This window comes from Puma concolor, chromosome B1, assembly GCF_028749965.1.
Source record: "Puma concolor isolate L17-30 chromosome B1, mPumCon1.1.hap2, whole genome shotgun sequence".
In the NCBI taxonomy this organism is placed as follows: Eukaryota; Metazoa; Chordata; class Mammalia; order Carnivora; family Felidae; genus Puma; species Puma concolor.
Window position 1 is genome coordinate 41,443,259 of NC_141670.1, and position 19,600 is coordinate 41,462,858.

The 19,600-nt window shown below is 47.2% G+C and overlaps 1 protein-coding gene and 1 long non-coding RNA gene across 22 annotated transcripts in view; one reads left to right on the forward strand and one right to left on the reverse strand.

Moving 5' to 3' along the window:
- The window catches only part of ANK1 (ankyrin 1), a 217,477-nt gene that overhangs the window by 90,784 nt on the left and 107,093 nt on the right, over nt 1-19,600 (forward strand). Inside the window, exon 1 of one of the 20 annotated variants that reach the window (XM_086703624.1) lies at nt 19,055-19,142. The exons of the other annotated variants lie outside the window; for them this stretch is intronic. The gene's annotated coding sequence lies outside the window, so the exon portion shown is untranslated. Of the gene's footprint in view, nt 1-19,054; nt 19,143-19,600 lie in introns of those variants that run through there. 20 annotated transcript variants of the gene reach the window in all.
- Nucleotides 693-19,310, reverse strand: LOC147581596 (uncharacterized). Of its 2 annotated transcripts, none has more exons than XR_015250068.1 (4): nt 19,202-19,310; nt 4,255-4,330; nt 4,031-4,157; nt 693-2,176 (listed from the first exon to the last, which is right to left on the reverse strand). It is a non-coding gene; the product is annotated as an uncharacterized LOC147581596 (long non-coding RNA). The 2 variants fall into 2 exon arrangements; XR_015250069.1 differs by lacking the exon at nt 693-2,176 and adding an exon at nt 3,071-3,500.

Consider the following 19,600-nt stretch of genomic DNA (forward strand, 5'->3'; position numbering starts at 1 on the left):
GGCTCAGTCGATTAAGTGTGACTCTTGAGTTTGGCTCAGGTCATGATCTCATGCTTTGTGAGTTCGAGCCCCATGTCAGTGTGGAACCTGCTTGAGATTCTCTCTCCCCTCTCTCTGCCCCTCCTCTGCTTGCATGCGTGTGCGGTCTCTCTCTCTCTCTCTCTCTCTCTCTCTCTCTCAAAATAAATAAATAAACTTAAAAAAAAAAAAAAAAGGAAGTTCCCTATCTCTCCTAGCTACCACTCTCAGGTTCTAGGGGGTTAAATTCAGGTCAGTGGCAGTGTGTACATTCAGACCTAGACTTGGAGGAGTGCAGCTCCTCCCCTCACACTGAAGCAGAGGCATTGTTGCTCTTTTCTTGGCCTAATGAGTGTGAATTGCTACTCGGTATCACCTGTTGGACTGCAGCTTCCCAGCCCAACTTCTCCAAGCTTTTTTTTTTTTTTTTTAATTTTTTTTTTTCAACATTTATTTATCTTCGGGACAGAGAGAGACAGAGCATGAACGGGGGAGGGGCAGAGAGAGAGGGAGACACAGAATCGGAAACAGGCTCCAGGCTCTGAGCCATCAGCCCAGAGCCCGACGCGGGGCTCGAACTCGTGGACCGCGAGATCGTGACCTGGCTGAAGTCGGACGCTTAACCGACTGCGCCACCCAGGTGCCCCTCCAAGCTTTTAATCGAATCACCAACAAACCAGGACTGTGTGCCCCTCAGGCCGGACCTGCCCCTCCATCCCTATCTCTCTGTGCCAATCCAAACACCACCCCTCCTTTGGGCCAGAGAAGGCCCACTGTCCTCTGCAGGTGTCGGTTCCCTCTGCCCTTGGCACCCCTTAAAGTCATGACCCTCATCTAGTAGTTGGTCTATCTCTCCTTCACAATCTCTGGCACTAAATAAATACTGTGGAGTTAAAACAAAAAAAAAGAATGACTGTTGAACTCTGACTTGTGTGTGTGTGTGTGTGTGTGTGTGTGTGTGTGTTGAAACGTGGAAATGTGGCAAGGTTGTTGCTTTGAATGATGGGTTAAATGGCTTCTGCTCCAGCCCTGCCTTTATTCTTTTCTGTATGAAATCCCTTATAGAAACAGCCTTTTATTAGAACTGCAGTTTTTCTCAGATTTGGTTAAAACACATTTGCAGATGGAGTGTTGAGCTGACTGGCTGGGAGGTTTGGATATTCACTCTCCATCTAAATTGTCTTCCTTTGGGGTTTTGAAAAATCACTTGTGAATGCCCTTGCTCCTCTACCTGAAAAAATGCAGACAGTAGCACTTAACACTGGCGACCACAAGGAGTTTGGTGTTGGGTGCTGAGTTAGTATTAGCAGGTTGTTCTGAATGCCTCAGGCATGAATTGTTATTTAAACAGGTATTCCAGGATTAGGACAACTGTGGTACCCAGTCCTGTTTCCCTAACTCCATTCATTTGCTGCATGGCTGTTAGGAATTTTGTTTCTAGCCTTTGAATAGATGGGATTTTTGGAGCAAGAAGTGCATGGTGCAGAAAAAAAAAAGTGCATGGTGCAGCTTTAATTTGTTAATTAAGAGTCTTTGTTTGAATCTAATTTTGTTTGCATAAAATAAAAATGCATACAGATTAGGACCATCGCCTGATAACTGAACTGGGGGCGGGTTCCTGGAAGCTCTTTCAGGGCCCAGGGGCAGCAGGAAGGCTGCTTGAAGATCCCTTCCATCTTGCCTTTCACACAGGGAGGCCTTCCTCTGAAATGTTCCTAATTCCTTTAATCCCATCATGACTTGCTTTCACTCCTGTTCCTTCAGAGTCATGCCCCAGAGCATTCTCCAAGCTGATGAGTAATTACTGAGCACCTGAGATGGGATGGTCCTGTGGGGATGCAGACGTGAAATGAATGGGCTGTGGTGGCTGCCCTTAAAGCCCTCTCAGCCGGGAAGTAGGACACAAACCACTGTGATCCCAAGGAAGAGAGGAATCTACCGCCAGGGGTACAATGCTGTGGACATTCTAGGAGAGAATATTGCAAGCAGAGGCAATCGAGGGGAGGTCCATGAACATAGTGCCTTCAAGTGGGATGTAAGGGACAGATTTGATGCAGACAGTGGAGAATGGAGGAAGAGGGGAATGTGGAAGGGCACCCCAGAGGGAGAAGCCACCGTGGGGAAAGATCCTGAGCGGTCAGTGGGTTTTTCTGTTAACCTGGGTAGAGAAAGAAGACAGGTATGAGATCAGGCTGGGAAGTTAGCTGGAAAGTAGATGAAGAAGGGCCCGCCAGGGTGTTCAAAGGACCTGGAGAACAGTGGGGAGGAACGGAAGTGTTCTGAGCCGCAGGATCCTGGCTGTGGTTCAGGAAGCCGGCTCTTGTGGTACCGTGTAAAGTGGATGGGAGGGAGCCTGGCGGGGCGTGCTGAGTCGTCCAGGTGAGACGTAGTGAAGTTCTGGTCTCAGTTTATTAAAATGGAAAGCCACGGATGGATGGGAGAGAGCAAACTGAGGGAAGGAAAACAAAAGAGGCTCCTGAGCCCTGTGCCGGGTCCTGTTCTAAGAACCACACAGGTATTCACTCATTTAATCACTGTGGTGGCCCCCTATGAATTGTTGCGTGTCATAGGTCAGGAAACTGAGGCACGGAGAGATTTAATTTGCTCAGGGCTACGTAGCTAGGAAGTGTTGGAACTGTGATATGAAGCCAAGAAAGCTGGCCCTCAGATCCTGACTCCTTAATCCGTCCCTTTTTCTGCTCTCATATGAGGAGACGCAGGAAGAAAAGTGGAGGCTGGTTTCTCTCTTCCCTGACCACGTGGTGGCATCTCATGTGGGACTCCCAGGAGCGCACTCCCCAGATGCTTCACTCGGGGGTGTATTTGGCCCTGTGGCAGGATCGTGGCAGACCCACGATCCTTCATATCATTCTACCACTCTCCCCATTCCTTCAACAAAGCCTCACCGTTCTCAGGCTCTCCCTTGTACTTTAAAAAGTACAAAGTAGAACTATGTCAGTAAGTGTGCAGACATCTAGACCCCAAAACAGACGCATCGCAGGATGTTTAATTTACAAAATTAAAATTAAAACCATTGGGTTCTCGGGGCGCCTGGGTGGCTCAGTAGGTTGAGCATCCAGCTGTTGATTTTGGCTCAGGTCTTGATCTTGCAGGTTCGAGCGCCACTTCGGGCTCCACACTGACAGTGCAGAGCCTGCTTGGGATCCTCTCTCTCACCCTCTCTCTCTGCCCCTCCCCCCCCATAAATAAATAAACTTAAAAAAAAAAGCGGGTCTTACTGAAGAGGTGAAACTGTAACATACCAAAGTTCACATGTACAAAACAGGAAAATTATGGAACTGGTTAATTATATCCCAAAAAGGTATCTTTCTTTAAGAAGGAATTCACTAACTACAGTTAGCTATTGCACTGAAGTTCTTCATGGGGTGAAAAAGAGTGGAGCAGAAAACTGTGAGGAAGTCTGGAAGGCTGAACTAGCTGGAGAGCAGTCAGAGTGAGAAAGACCAGCCTGTCCTGACGTGCTGTGTGGGAAAATAAAGAATTTTAGGGTCAGATACCACTGGGTCAGATATTAGTTGGTCAGGTTTTCTCCAAGACTGTTCAGAGCTCTAACACGATCCCTTGTTTTGAAACCCTCTAAGGATAGAATTTGTGTTTCCTTGCCCAGAGCACCCTTTGCGCAGGGTGGGGGGGTGCGGGTGACATTGCACAGGGCTGGTGGTTCTGGGAACACACTTTGGGAAATGTAGAATCAGGCTACATTGAGAGGGTGGTGTTCAGATTTTCATTTTAGGGGAGACCCTTGGTAATTGGAGCACATTATATAGGCAGGCAATCACCAAGGAAAAGAGTCTGGAATGGTGTCTGGGGGAAGCCTTGAAGGAACAAGGAACAGAAAAGAACAGAGACTGGAAGAAAGTCCCTAATTGTCACGGGTGCCACTGGCAAGAGCAGAGACTCACCCCATGGTGTTTGCAAGGTCATTACCAGGTGAAAGGTGGGGTAGAGCCACAGGAAAGCAGATTCCAATCTTCCGTGAGGAAGGACTTACCAACAGTTGGAATTCTCCAGGGAGGGAAGTGATCAGAGGCCCGTCAAAATTTTCCAAGGAAGGACAGTGGTGTGGACCAGGAATGGCGCTTAGATGTCCTTGGGAAGGATAGCCTTGAATGATGTGACTGCAAGACAAACCACACAAAGAGGAAATGGGGTTTGGTGAACTGAATGTGTTGTATTCACTTCGATGCACAGTTACTTTTCTGAGGGTTGACTTACCTAAACGTTGTCTAGTTTCTTTCTTCTCCTGGGTCTGTGGGGCCTTAATAATTTGCATGGTTGGTTTAATAGCTCTCTGTGGAAATGAGAAAATGATTCAATCAGGCGAAATGGATTCTGGATGAGCAAAGGAGCTTTTTCTGGTGTGGATATTTTGGGAATGCCTATACTGTTTAGTACATACAACAGAAATCTTGGGACTTTCTGATCAGCTTGTGTCTAATGGTCAAGGCAATGAAATACTTGAAATTTTATAGGCTGAATAGGATGGAATTCTTTCGTAATTTGGGACCCAGATTTGCATCTTGTTTACTTAGATTTGCGTAGGTGATTAGAGATGCCCTAACTCTAAACGTGTCAGATGGAATAAGAATTAATATATGCAATGTACTCTATTTTGATTCAAATAAAAGGCTTATTGTCTGATTCACCAAGAATCCAAGACCACCTGAGATGGTTCTCATAGGTGTCAGGAAATGCCTGGGGAGCAGTGGGGCCTTACAGATATTTAGAGACAGGCCTACAGGATACTGAACTGACTCAGTACGATGCCCCCACTGGATATACGGTCTCATTTTGTGGAGGTGGAAACTGGTGAACGGGATGTTAGGTGACTTGCTTGCAATCACTCACTGGTTGGTGGCAAACAGCTAGAGATTGGCAGAGGAAGCCTGAAGAAAAAAGCAGCCTTTTTTTCTCCGAGTTGGAAAAATTTACCCAAGACGCGGCGGGCACATCCTCAGCCAGCACAGATGAGCTTCCCTACAACACACCCAATTCCTTTTTGGCCCTACGTCTTGGCTTTGCAAGTTTGCATGTTTGATTTCACAGTTGTCTATGGAAATATTCCTTCTTCTGTTGGGCAGTCCCATAGCAGGGGTACACAGTCCCAGAACTGGGGTGCGCTGGGGGACAAAACATCGGAAAGAAGAGGGCAGGACAGGCAGGTCCCCTTGCTGAAGGGTTCCTGCACCCTTAGGCTGGTGCTGGGGGGAGGGGTGGGGAGAAGGATGGATAGGCAGGCATATGAACAGTCCAATCTCTCTAAACTCAGAGAGTTTAAGGTCTCAGCAAGTAGTTACTAAGCTCCTGTTTTGTACCTAGCCGTTTAAAATCCCGTTGATTTAAATCCTTGGGTTTACTAGCTGTATTCCTAGTTTGGCCAGGGGTTGTTTTGACTGCTCTGCCCTTGGTCTTAATTTAGATGGAGCCAGACACCAGCCGGCAGCGTCAGGGAGGGAGTTGCAAACAGCCATGGATCCCTCCGCCCCTACTGAATTAGCTCCTTCACCCTCAGCACTTGTTCTCACCTCCCTAACCCTGGGCTCTGAGGTCAGACTTGAAGTTGACATCTGCCTCATGGCCTTGGAGACCTTCCGCCCTCCCCTGGCCCTCCACTCTCCTTCCTCCATTGGTTCTTGCTGTCTGTGTCCAGTAGGGGCAGGGAGAAGAGGCCACCCAAGCAGACTCCAGGGATGAGCTTGCAGAATATGCTGCACTAGAAGACAGAGGACTGGTCTGCGGTTCTACCTCTGCCATGACCTATAACCCTGAGCCAGCCACTTCATCCTTCCAGACCTGGAGATGAGGGGTTGTTCCCAGGCCCTGAAGTCTGTGCCTTTCTGGCTGTACTCAGAGCACACAGCTCTGAGTTCAGTTTCTGATTTCAATTTCTGTTGGGTTTGGGAATGACTGCGTGCTTCTTCTTTTGCAGAAGACAGCAGCAGTGTATGAGGGGAAATTGGAAGTGGACAGAGAGGTAGGAAGGGTGGTGAGATCAGTGTCTGAGCACCCAGGGCTCAGAAAGCCTGGGAAGGTGGGCCCTACTGAGCCCTCCACACCTGTGACCCATGGGATGTGGCACCCGAGCAGAAGGCACCTTGCACAGCTGCTGTCTGGGGGTGGCTCCTGTGGGATCCATCTGAAAAGGGTCCCTCTGATTGCACAACACAGTGCCTTTTCAAGTAGGGGAGAGCCATGAGGCAGGGGTCTGCGGATGGTCCAAAGCTTGCTGACCATCTAGGAAAACTGCAGACGGCAGGGAAGGTTGAGGTGGCCGAGGTATGAGGTTTAGGGGTGAGGTACGAGGTCAGATGAATCCCCCTCCTCGTCACTGACAAAACATCTGACTGGTTTTCACTTCCTGTCTCACGCTTTCCCAATAGAGCCTCCAGTTCAGACCCAAAGTGGTGACTTTTTATTCCCAAAGAGGGAGACTTTCCACAAGAAGCAGAGGGCAGAGACAGTTCTCTTTAGCCTTTCTGGTTAAGGACTTCACCGGTTTTTTAGTGAGGCATGATTGCAAGTTCAATGTCAAACCACTCTGGATTTTTTTTTGTATGTGGCATATTCTCTCCCCTCCCCCAACTGCCTGCACCCTCTTTAAGTACTCTGTCTGGTAAACTAGAATGTACCTGCTGGGGCGCCTGGGTGGCTCAGTTGTTTGAGTGTCTGACTTCCGCTCAGGTCATGATCTCAAAGTTCATGAGTTTGAGCCCCACATCAGGCTCTTTGCTGTCAACACAGAGCTTGCTTGGGATCCACTGTTTTCCTCTCTCTGTCCCTCACCTGCTCTCTCTCTCTCTCTCTCTGTCTCTCTGAAAAATAAACAACAACAACGAAAAAATAGAATACACCATCCTGCAGAAAAAACAGTGCCCTCAGCTGTCCCCTGCCCTCCTAACCATCCTCTCTCCTCCCTGCCTCCAGCCCCAGAGTCTAATGCCCTTGTGTCCATTGTTTGTCTCAGTGTCTGAAGCTGCCCACACAGGGACTGTCCATGTGCACACACACACACGCACACACACACACAGGCTCCCTCAGAGTGACCTGGGCGAGTTCTGAAGCCAACCAGGCTTTGGGCTCCAGGAAAACCATTACCCTGTGAGCCCGAAAAGCATCAATCTGCTTGGGTGGTAAGAATCTAGAAGGAGAGGAGTCTGCTCCTCTCCCCTCCCCACTGGGTGGGGTGTAGGAGGATGTCTCATCCCCCAGGAAGAGAGGAGAATAAGCTGAATGCTATAATAATGAGTCACTCAGGTTAACTCAACAAACTCCTACAGGCATTTGAAAAATGTTAATGCTATTTATGAATTCAGTCAGAGTCCAAGAGGAAATAATTGAAAGTTACTGGTTAAAAATCGAGAGGAGGTGAACTTGGGCCTCCTATCCGGTCTGATTAGCCAGCTGTATTACAGGCCATCCCCAGGGAGGCCCCCGGGGTCTGTTTCAGCTGTCTGTGGCTTCAGCTTCCCTGATTGGCCTCGGCACAGGGGAGGCACTTAGCAAATGCTAAATAATAATTAGAGTAAGTGGCCTGGACAAAGCACCGCTGTGGAATGCACCTCGCTGCCATTATAGAACAGAGACCTTCCCTGACTTTCTCTCCTCTCTCTCTCAGCCAGAACTGATGTCTCGTTTATTTATGGCTTCCTCAGAGTTCCTGGGCTTTTCTATCCTTCCACAGTCTCATTGTCCACTAAAGCAGATTGCTTGCAAGAACAGGTTTGGCTCCAAATTGCTGAGTTCAAATCCTGACCCTACCACTTATATGCTGTGTGACCTTGGGCAAGTTTGTTAACCTCTCTGTGCTTCTGTTTTCCACTCATAAAATAAGGCCAGTTAGAGCATATACCTTCTAAAGTTGCCGTGAGGATTAAATGAGCTAGCACTTGTAAGATACTTAGAACGATGCTTACCACATAGTAAGCACCCCCAAATGTTACCTGTTACTGTTTCTTTCTTCTGGTTCCTCTACCAGTGAGTGCTTCGAACTTCTTGTCCCATAGGTGTCAAAAGATGCATAGAATCTGTTGGTATAGAACAGGGCACTCCAGACCCAGCAAGAGGCGTGCCTCGGTGGTGGCAGAGACTCGGGTAGAGCACTAGAATATTCCTTGACTGTGTCAAGTGGACCTCTCACAACCTTTTCATTTCCAGATGCCACACCCTCCATCTCTGTCTGCATTCAGGCCTCTGCTCCAGCATCACCTTCTCAGAGAGGCCTCCTGTGTCTAACACTGTATCCCATCTTACTCTCTGTCCGTTTCCTTGTGTGATTGTCCTTTGTGGCCCTTATCACTTCCCTGTAGGATCAATATCTTATGCTTGTCCATCCACTTGCTCTCTCTCCAGTTAGAAAGTAAGCTCGTCGAGGGCAGGACATTTGTCTCTCTGTTCAATGCTGTATCCTAAAGAGTGTCTGGCATCTAACAATCAAACAGATATATACGTTTCTTTAAATAAGCTCTACACCCAATGTGGGGCTTGAACTCACAACTCCGAGATCAAGAGTCACGCACTCTACTGACTGAGCCAGTCAGGTACCCCGATACAGATATTTTAAAAAAATTTTTTTGAGTTTATTTATTCATTTTGAGAGGGAGAGAGAGAGCACAAGTGGGAAAGAGGCAGAGAGAGAGGGAGAGAGAGAACCCCAAGCAAATTCTGCACCACCAGTACAGAACCCGATGTAGGGTTCAAGCTCACAAACCGTGAGATCATGACCTGAGCCAAAGTCGGATGCTTAACTGAATAAGTCACCCAGGTGCCCCTAGATGTTTTTTAAACAAATGAATGAGTCCAATAACCATCATCTCATTTTCATGTTTGCATAAAACCTTTGTGAGAGATGGCAGCTCCCTTCAACCTCATGACAAGAGATGTTTAAAATGTTAAAAGCTGTACTATCATTTGGAATTAATTATCCTTTTACGTAATATTCATAGAGTTCCCCAGAGTATGCATATTTATTTTGTTGCCTTACTTATATATTTATATTCACAAATGTTTGTTTCTGGATCCGTGTTCTGTCTTCTATAACCAAACACCTGGGGCACAGGCTCCAAATTGAAATTGATCCCCATGACTTTCTAAAAACCGGCTGTCCTTATGGTTGGTTCAAGTCTCACTGCTGGACAAAAGGTTGCCCTGGGTGCTGTGGCCTCCTCTGACCTCAGCCTCTCCTTTGAACTCCTGGCACTTCTTGTTGGAACCTCTTGTTTGGTTTTAACCGTGCCATGGGGGCATCTCTTACTGAATCTTTACCCCTTTTGTTGTTCTATTTATTTTCTATATAACTATATCTTTATCTCTACTAGTTTGCCATCTTCCCAAGGGTAGCAACCATGGAATATACTTAATGTATGTCTTCCATTGGGTTCTTGGATTGCACGTGGCAATTCAACAGTTCATATCTGAATGGAAGAATAAAGGAATGAGAAGCAGACCTATCGGCACCACCAAGTCTTTTGTTGATCATTTATCTCTGTTAGCCTCATCCTAAAAGCATTTTAGGGACCAAAGGCTGATATGGATATTGGCAATGATTTTCCTCTGGATGTGTTGATTGTCATCTTTGTATCTCATTTCAGAAATCCTGGAAATGTCTCTCTCTCTCTTTCTTTCTCTAAGAGGCTAAGAACTAGCTCAGTCATTACAGAAATGATAATGGGTTTTTTAGTGATACTTGGTTCACTGCCCATTTCTCTTATTCTTTCTCCAATACCTAATGTACCTTTATTTAGCAGTTCAAGGTCAGGGGTGCTGAGAAAGGTCATCTTGAAAAGCAGTTAATAGAAGAAGAAGTCAAGGTTGATTTTAGACTAGAAGTAGGGTATTCATAAAGTCATAAAATTTTAGATATGGAAAGCACATTAATGCTTCTATAACATTTTATTTCTTTAAAAAGATATGAAGCCAAAGTTTAGAAAAGGGACCATCTAGACATGCTTCATCACTGTACAGATTAGAAATGTCCAAATGAGTGACCTACCTTGGGATTCACCGACTGTAGGTGGGGATTTCTGCAGATAAGAGAGACAGAGAGAAATGCAGATGTGGCTGATGATTTGTAACTTATTTTCTCCCCCCTTTTATTTAAGTAACTAAAAAGGGGTGATATAAATACTGTATGAAAATATATCTCACAGAGAAGCCAGCCAGAATTCACAAGAGGATTAAATAGAAAGATAATGGTCTCTATTCAATTATTAAGAATAATATGATGAGCCCCGTGTGAAATATTATGTGTGGCACCTGCTCTTATTGCCTTGGTAGGAGAGAGAAAAGAGGCCCCGGGAAGTAGAAGGCAGATACCAAGGTGTTCTTCAGTGTTAACTTCTAAGTGTCCTGTTGTGAAAGGAGCTTAAGAAGATCTTGCAGGAAGCTGTCGGGTTGTGAGGAATGGCAAAATTCAGGGGATGGTAGGCAGGCCAGGTACTGGTTTAATTGGGCTTAATTGCTTTGAAGTGTTTTGGATCTAGGAAGAGAGAAGAAACTTCTTCAGTCAGCATTTGGCCAGCTGGGTCTGCCCCTGACCATCAGCGCCCTAAGGAAGGGGAAAGAAGTCAGTGCTACAGCAGGGGGTCCCTAAGGACTCCACCATCTCATTATCCCTCCCCAGGGCTAGCTGCAGAGGCTGTTTGCACCTGCTTCCTGGTGCTGCTTGCACCTGGTTCCAAGGGGGGTATTCCTGAAGTTACTGTGATAATTCTAGAGAACTCAGTGGGAGTAGACTGGGATTGTTTCAAGACTCTCCATTTCCCCAACCTTCTGGGAGAGACCATCTTGGCTCAGTCACCTGTCATTAATCCCTTTAGGGCCTAGGTCCTATAAACATTTCTGCATTGAACGTGCCTCTGATCGGTGGCTGGCCTCCCTTCTGACCAGCGGGAATGGCCAAAATAATAAAGAGGCTCTTGGTTACACTCAAATTTCCAAGACTGAGCCATTCTTCCTGGAGAATACTGAATTTCACTTTTTTATCTACCCTAAAAATCCCTTAGCTCATATAATCAAGCAAAAACCAGAGTGACTCTCTTCCCTCGGCTTCATGCATGGCCCAAAGCATGTAGTGCTCTTGGGTGACTTTGGGCAAATTACTAAATGTTTTTTTTGCCATACCTTGCCTTCTGTGAGATGGGAATACTTCCATGGCAGCTTCTTTCTAGGGTAGTTGTGAAGATTCAATGTGTAGACATCTAAAATACTTAGAACAGCACCTAGCTCTTAAATCTGAACTGTTATTATTTTCAGATTATTTCCCCCTCCTGCTCTTTTCTCTGTACCTCATTGTCACCAGAGTGAAATATGATGGGCCAGAGGGCAGGGAAGCGGGGTCACAGGGCATGATCTTCCCAGGCTCCAATTCCTAGTGGAATCAACTCTGCCTCCCCCAAGCTGGGGAATCCTTGCTCCAGAGGCCAGGCAAAGTTTGGGGAGCACAGGCCCCTCTGGAATTCTTTAGGCAGGTCAGGCTGGCGACAGGCTACCCATTCTGGCTTTCTCTCCTTAGGGAGAATTGTTCAAATAAGGGAAAGGCCTGAGCAGATCTACTGGTCAGCCGTGTAGGGCTCTCTGAACGGGCACTTGGACATCCTTTGGAAGCTGAGCCATGGGGTTCGCTGCCAATAGCCAAGCCCATGTGAGCACGTCCAAATGTGAAGTGAGTTTTTTCTCCTAAGCAGCGGGCTGCAGAGGAAGGTTTCCATAATGTGTGGGAGCACTGGACAGAGTGTAGTAAACCAGGCCATTCTGGCAGCGTGTCTCGTACATGTTTTCCAAAATGTGTGTAATTTCCGCCCTGAGTCTGGGCTCCCCAGTCAGCAGCCAGGCAATATGTTCTGAAGTGTCGGTTCTGAGCACAGCCAGAGCCCCGCACGGTGGCAAAAATGAAACATGGCAACGGGACATGGGCCAGCACACTTGATGAGGGCGATGCCTTTAGAATTATATTCATGGACCCCATGACCTGTCAACACCCTCTCACCCACAGCAGAGAGATGGGATCTGTTAAGGACCTATCTGCATGACCGCCTTAGGAGTGAGGAAGCCAACTTGCTTGTTCGGCCTGAGCTGGTAGTTTTGTGCTAATGGAAATCGGGGGGAAAGCCTGGAGGTGCACACTGGGGTGCAGGATCCTTTCCTCCTGCACAACCCAGGGCTCTTCCCCGCCTATGAAGTGACTGGTTCCAAGGCTGTTTCCACAGGGGCCATGACAGCATGTGGGGAAATGAACAATTTGGCCAACAGCTTAGAACATCTGATTTTTTTTTTCATGGATGTGACTCATTTTAAAATCTGGATTGAATGAATTTCTTTGGATTCCAGTTGAGTCAACGTTTCCTGAGCCTCTGGTGTGTGGTCTGTATCATGCTAACACTCATGTATGTTGTTTTGACCCAGCCATTTGGCCCACTTGAGGAACATAATCCTGTTCCACTCGAGAGACATGTATTCGTGCTGCTTTGTGCTGGGTGTAGAGATGCTGAGATGAACAAATGTGAGGGGACCCCTCATCTCATACTTTTTTCCCTGCCTGGGTAGCCCTGAGTGGGTCCAGAACTGCTCGGCAAACAAAAGCTATTTGCTTATTTTTGAGGCATCGAGTTGTTTAGGAATTCCAGTTCTATTTCTTATCCAAAAACAGAAATGGATACTGAAGTTGAAATTTGTTATTGTACATAAAACATTCTGCTCTCTTCATCTGGTTATTGGCTGAGAAACAGTGACGTTTGGATGCCTGTTTGCTTCTTACTATTGGGAAAATAATCCTGTTCCTTGTAGACTTGCCACTGGGTCCGCTCCCCTCTTTTCCCTCCAGCACAGGGGCAGGGTTTCTGGCGCACTAGGCACAGAGACCACTGGGGAGGTCTGGCTTTGTTGGTCCTTCCCTTTGGCAAACTTGGCTTTGAGTTTGTCCATGTTGGGGGAGGGGGGAGGGAGAGCTCCAGAGCACATGATTTGAAAATCAGAGAGGGAGATAACAAATATACTCAAAAGCACGTTGGTTTTTTTTTCACACCAGGAGTGGGGATATACCCAAAAAATCTCAATACTGAAAAAGCAACCCAGAGTGTAAAACCGTTTTCCAAGTTGAGGGTTCGTGAGGAGTCCGGTTCCACCGAGGCTGTGTCAGAGTGGGCTTACAGCTAAAAAGATCCCTTTGGAAGGACAGCCATTATCCAGTCCCAGGAATGAGGGGAACCCCTGAGGGTATATGAAGAGAAAATCCTAGATTCAGCTTTGCTGTCCCCCGCCTCCCCTGCAGTGATCTCGGGTTTAATGCTGGCCTTCTCTGGATTCCCTGTAGCACCTTTCTCATGGGTTTAAAAATAGACTCCGGGCCTGCCAACCCTCTTAAAAGGAACATGATAGAGATCAGTGCCAGTGCTATGGGACCTGATACCCAGCTCTGATCACCTCCCTAAATAGACCCCACACTTGGGATCCCTTGCTCCAGTGAGGGGGGGCGCCCAGGGCTATCCAGCTGGCCACTGGGTGCTCTCCACACAAAATTAAATAGCAAAACAACCCAGACTGTCTTTTCTCCTTTCCCTTTCTTCTCTCACTATTGAAAAGCTTAAGAAGGAATTACAAGGTCTGAGGGGAGTCAGACTGGATTTCTCAGTCCACCCAGTGTAATAGCTGCAGCCCGTATTCTGTAAAGTTCCTTCCCAATTAATCAGTAGGTGGAGGGGGTGGGGCTAGTGCAGGGGGGTGCAATAGTGTCTGGATGAGGAATAACATTTTCCCAGCAGTGATGCTCTTGATGGTTTACACAGTCCCCGGGTGGTTGATGGCTGGCTCCAGCAGCGATAAACGAGCCTGCCTTTCTCAGTAAAGGGTGGAGCTCCTGCTAGGCACCCTTATCCTCTGTGCCCAGAGTTTCCAGGAGCTGAGGCACCTCCCAGCGTGCATGAGGGGCTGGACAGATAGAAGAATGGTCGAGAGCAGAGTTGTACTTGTCAGCAGGCCGTGCTGCAGCCAGCAGCCAGGAAGCCGCAGGGGGAGCTGTCAGACCTGAGGCTCGGCTGTACACACGACTCGAGACTCATTTCTTCACTGCATTGAGATGGTGCATCAGAAGCCCAACTCCAGTCGTTGTAGCAGAGTGCTGGGGGCTCTTGGGGTCCTGTTCACAGCTGTGAATGTTTGACCTTGGCTAAGCTGTAACAAGGCCCTAATTTTCCAGAATAGAAACAAGATCAGCAACACTCTGGGTGGTGGGAAGGGTTAACCATTGACGGAAGCTTTAGTTGAGAAGAAGGGGAGGAGAGGAGGAGAAGAAGAGATGCTAATTGTCACTTATTGAGTACCTGCTGTGTGTCCTTAGTGGTGCTAGGCATTTACATTATTATTTTATTTTATTATATTATTGTTATTTTTTATTTTGAGAGAGCGAGAGAGCGAGAGAGAGAGTACATGCAAGCAGGGGAGGGGCAGAGGGACAGGGAGGGAGAGAATCTTAAGCAGACTTCATCCTCAGCTCAGAGCCTGATGTGGGGTTTGATCCCATGACCCTGGGATCATGCCCTGAGCTGAAGTCAAGACTTGGACGTTTAACCAACTGAGCCACCCAGGTGCCCCTACATTATTTTCATAATACCTGGAGACGTGAGTCAAGTTATTTTTATTTTACTGATGAAGAAACCAATACTCAGAAAAGTTACTTCCCTTATCAAAATTTACACAGTGCAACTGCAGAGCAGTGGGCCTACTAACTTTGAGTGTTTGAAGGCTGCCCAGAGAAGCAAATAGTGCCATTGTTACTAAGTTAGTTCCACGTCTGAGTTGGAGGGGGATTAGACCAGAGGAGCAGGAGGGGCACATCTGCCCTTGAGTTAATTGAAGGGGGAGAGCAGTAGCTGCTGCCCAGGGCGTGAGGTGACAGGAGGCCTTTCTCTGGAATCCCGGGTCTGCCCTGAATGTCAGCTCTCACATTCCTTTAGACGGGAGCCAGCTTGTGTCCTGGCTGGCCGCTGCCTGAAGCTGCCTGTTCCTGTCCCCCCAAAACGTTCTGGGGGAGGCACAGACATCTGAGAATTCCATGCACCTGGGATCCTTTGCTCCAGGCTTTTGAGCAAAGAGACGTGTTCTCCCAGTTTGTGGAAGAGCTAGATTCTTGGAGGAATTCACTGCAGGGTCCCCATAGACTGTCCTGGGCTCCCACTCCACTCAGGGATTTTCTGTATTATACAATGAATTGCTTCCCTTTCTTCTCCTGCACTGTCTCCTCCTGACATAGCTGGATGTGGCCTAGAGGACAGGCTCCACAGCGGAAGCCTCTAGCATCTTATTATGCTCATCTGCCTAGGGAACTGCAGAGATAGTTGGTAAAGTATTTAGCAAGATTGGAAAAAACCTGTAGACCCTATGAACCTATAGGATGGAACAAGTGGTCTTGTGTCCTTCCTGAGAACCTCTGGTTTTTTCTTTAGCTAATCAGTTCCTTTCTGTTGCTTTGCTTCGGTTTCAGTGACTGTCACTGGCAGATCTCCTGATACATTCAATACCTGCAATAAAAAGTGCAGCCTTGGGGTGGCTCGGTCAGTTAAGCGTCTGACTTCGGCTCAGGTCATGATCTCATGGTTCATGGGTTCGAGCCCCGCATTGGGCTCTGTGCTGACAGCTCAGAGCCTGGAGCCTGCTTCCTGCTTCCGATTCTGTGTCTCCCTCTCTCTTTGCCCCTCCCCCGCTCATGTCCTGTCTCTCTCTGTCTCTCAAAAATGAATGGAAACGTTAAAAAGAATTAAAAAAAAAAAAAGTGCAGCCTTCAGGTATGGAAAAAAAAGGAAACTGGCAGGGAGCAGGATGGTTATTTGTCATCTAAAGGTGTGGTGGTGATGGAGGGTGGAGAAGGGACAGTCAGCTCATGGAGAAAATAATAATCCCTTATCTTTCTGAATGCCTAGAGCCCAAAGACACCATGACAAGTCATTTAGTTTATCCTGCTTCTATATGCCATATCAAATGGTGAGTTATCTGTCTCTGCTATCCTGAAGGATTCCCAGCAAAGATTCAGCCCTTTCTGAATAATGAGTTCTATTAAGTCATATCCCCAACAGCTGGAAAGTTCTTCCTGTCTAATGCCTAATGTAAATCTTCTCTACCTCAGTTTTCAACCCCATGACTTACCCTTTCCTTATGACGGAAATGTTTCCTTTTCAAACGTTGGTAAGCAAGCATTTATTGGGCACCACTGCCCAGCACTGTGCTAATCACACAGGGGAGCAGATGGGGAAGGCGAGGGGGAGGGATTGGGAATACAGAACATTTGAACAAAGCTGCCTCTGCCTGTGAGAAGCTTATAATGGAATCATGGTCACCTGGCTACCACACTTGAGAGAGGCACCATATCATTAGGCCTGTGCTGGGGTTCTAGGGCCAGAAGGAGGACTTTACATCTGAAGGGCCAAATCCTTTATTCTCCTTAGTGCCAGTCACCTCAGCTCCTTCATGTCTGACATTGTTTCCTTTCTTCTCCTCTTGGGCCTTGCCTCTTTGCATATTTAAGTTGTAAATCCTCAACCTTAATGAGGTCATAGGTAACATCAAGAATTCGTAACAATCCTGGGGCACCTGGATGGCTCAGTCGGTTGAGCGTCCGACTTTGGCTCAGGTCACAATCTTGCCGTCCATGAGTTTGAATGCTGCATGGGGCTCTGTGCTGATAGCTCAGAGCCTGGAGCCTGCTTCCGATTTGTGTCTCCTTCTCTCTCTGCCCCTCCCCTGCTCGCACTCTGTCTCTCTCAAAATTAAATAAACATTAAAAAAAATCTTTTTAAAGAATTCTTGCCAGTCCTGATCAGTTCCTCTGACAGTACCTCAGCATCTTTCCCATTACTCTCACAATGCTATGGGTTGTATTCAGCTTCTGGTCCACTATAACTATCTTGTCCTTTTTCTTTGTGGTTGTGTAAAACCCATAGCATTGGACGGTACAAGGAACACTGGACTTAGGAGCTTTAATATCTGGGTACCAAAATTAGACTGGGGATGTTTTCCTATTTTAACTTTGAATATTTCACTTTACTTGCAAGGTCTTAGTTTATCTCACTTTTAAACAGATATTCTGGGAGCGCCTGGGTGGCTCAGTCAGTTAAGCGTGTGACTTCAACTCAGGTCATGATCTCACAGTTTGTGGGTTTGAACCCCATGTCAGGCTCTGTGCTGACAGCTCGGAGCCTGGAGCCTGCTTCCAATTTTGTGTCTCCCTCTCTCTTTGCTCCTCCCCCACTTGTGCTCACTCAGAAAAATAAATAAATAAATAAATAAACAGTTACTCTGTATATAAAGAACTGTTAAAACTCAATAATAAAGCAACCTGACTTAGAAATGGGCAAAAGGTTTGAACAGATATGATACCAAAGAAGATATGTGGATGGGAAGTAATCCTCTGAAAAGATGTTTAACACCATTAGCTATTAGACGAGTGCAAATGAAAGCCACAGTGAAATACTACTGCACATCTACTAGGATTTCTAAATTAAGATTGGCCATACCAAGTATTGGCAGGGATGTGGACCTACTGGCACAAGGGATGGATCATGATGTAGGAGGAAATTTTTGGAGGTGATTCTGGAGGTTCATTATCATGACTGTATCATGATGGTTTTATGGGGGTTTACATATACCAAAACTTACCAAATTGTACATTTTAAATACACTGTTTATGGTATGGCAATCAAAACTTAATATAGCTGCTAAAAAAGTGGTCTGTGTTTCATGGTGCAGTCAGTTGTATCGGTTTTTGAAAGTAGTCTGCATATTCTTTATCTTCCATTTGAGTAGGGCGTTTTCTCTCTCTCTAAATATTAATGTTGAGTGGTGCTTTAGAATCCCTTGAGATACTACACTGGGCTATGATCAGGGCTGTTCCAGTAACCATAATTTATTAATTGAAGCTCTCTATGTAGAGGATTTTAGCATATCTGAGAGACAGTTTTAAGAGGCACGGGACAAGAGACCTGTAGGGACCTGTGTGTTAACAACGTGTGCATGGGGAGAGAAGGGCTGGGGTGACTTCCTATACTCAGACACCTTGCCCTTTGGTACAGCAGTGCAGGTGTTTTCCACCCCCCTTTCAGAGGTGGCCTATCCTGAAGTTCATCCTCTAATGATGTTGAGGGCCTCAGACCTAGAAAGTTCTGATGCTGCAGTCTTCAAATACCAGTTTTTTTTCCCCCACTCACATGGAGAGGATTTGGTTGCATTATACACTTCAGATCCCTCTGTTTTGACAACATATGGACCTTTTCTCTTGATCTTTATTTATCCCACTTGTTTGGGACTTTTCTTTAATTGTTGAATGGCTTTGAAGAGCACTTTACTTTGGAAAACACTCTCAGAGTTTTTTTCTAACCTTCAGGAGCATGCTGCACATTATCTATTCCTGGCCCTGAGTATACTTTTGTTAGGAATCTTGCCAGTGCTGTTAATGGAAGGGCTTTGGGTCAGCTGCACCCTCCATTTACTAGTGGGGACCATGGTCCTGACTCTACCTGTCTGGGCTCAGTTCCTTTACAAGTTAAAAGCATCGTCTACCTTATGGGGTGGCTGTGAGGATTAATTAAGGTAAGGCAATATGTCCATCACCTAATAGGTGCTCAGTGTGTTAATTCCTCACCAACACACACAGCTTGGCCATACCTATGTGTCAGGGCAGGAGGGGTGGAAAAAGAGCATTTAGTGTTATTTGAAGAGAACATGAAGCCGGGCTCATGATATAAAACATCCATGGTCTGAACAAGCAATCTTGCCCCGGGGGGCCAATTACCTGGCATTGCTTTTGCTGACCACTTCTAGTCACCTGTTCTTAATAATCTGGCGTAGCCCCCAAGGCTTGGCCACCTCCCCTCCCTGCCCACCCCCCCCCCACAGATGTTTTTGACATCTGCCCCTGAGATGACCTCAAGAAAAGGTGAAGATGGTCCCGGAACAGAAAACTGGGAGCTTACTCCAGCCGATGTTTCATTAACACCATCAGACTTGAGGGATGAGGGAGATAGTAATAACAGATCTGTGTACTGCCTCTCAGCTTCATTTCGCATCGCGGCTCTCTGGCAGAATCTGGAATAGGCTGATTAGCTGGTATCTCAGGACACGATGTAAGAGCTCAAAACATGCAAATTGGTTATGGGGCATAAATAGACTTTGCTGAGCTCACCCTGGCGGTCTTTGCAGGCTCCGGGGCCCGTTCACTAGGGCAGTCGGGGCGGCAGGAGGCAGGGCGGGAGCGCCATGCAGCTTGGAGCTCCTCACCTCCATTGGACGTGTGTGCCTCCCTTCTGCAGCGGCAGGACGCTCGCTCCCCGCCCGGCCGGCCGGCACCTGCAGCTCGGGCCGCACCCCCACCCGCACCCTCCACGCACCCCCTCCTCCGGGCTTGGCAGCAGGTGCCTTCTCTCCGGAGATCGCTTCGCATTAACTTTCCCACCGGACATAATAATGGAGAGAAAATGAAGAGATCCCATTAGCGGCTGGCTGGCTGGCTGGCTGGAGGGCGGCCGGGCGGCCGGGCGCAGGGTCCGGGCGCCCGAGCCCGAGCCCGAGCCCGAACCCGAAC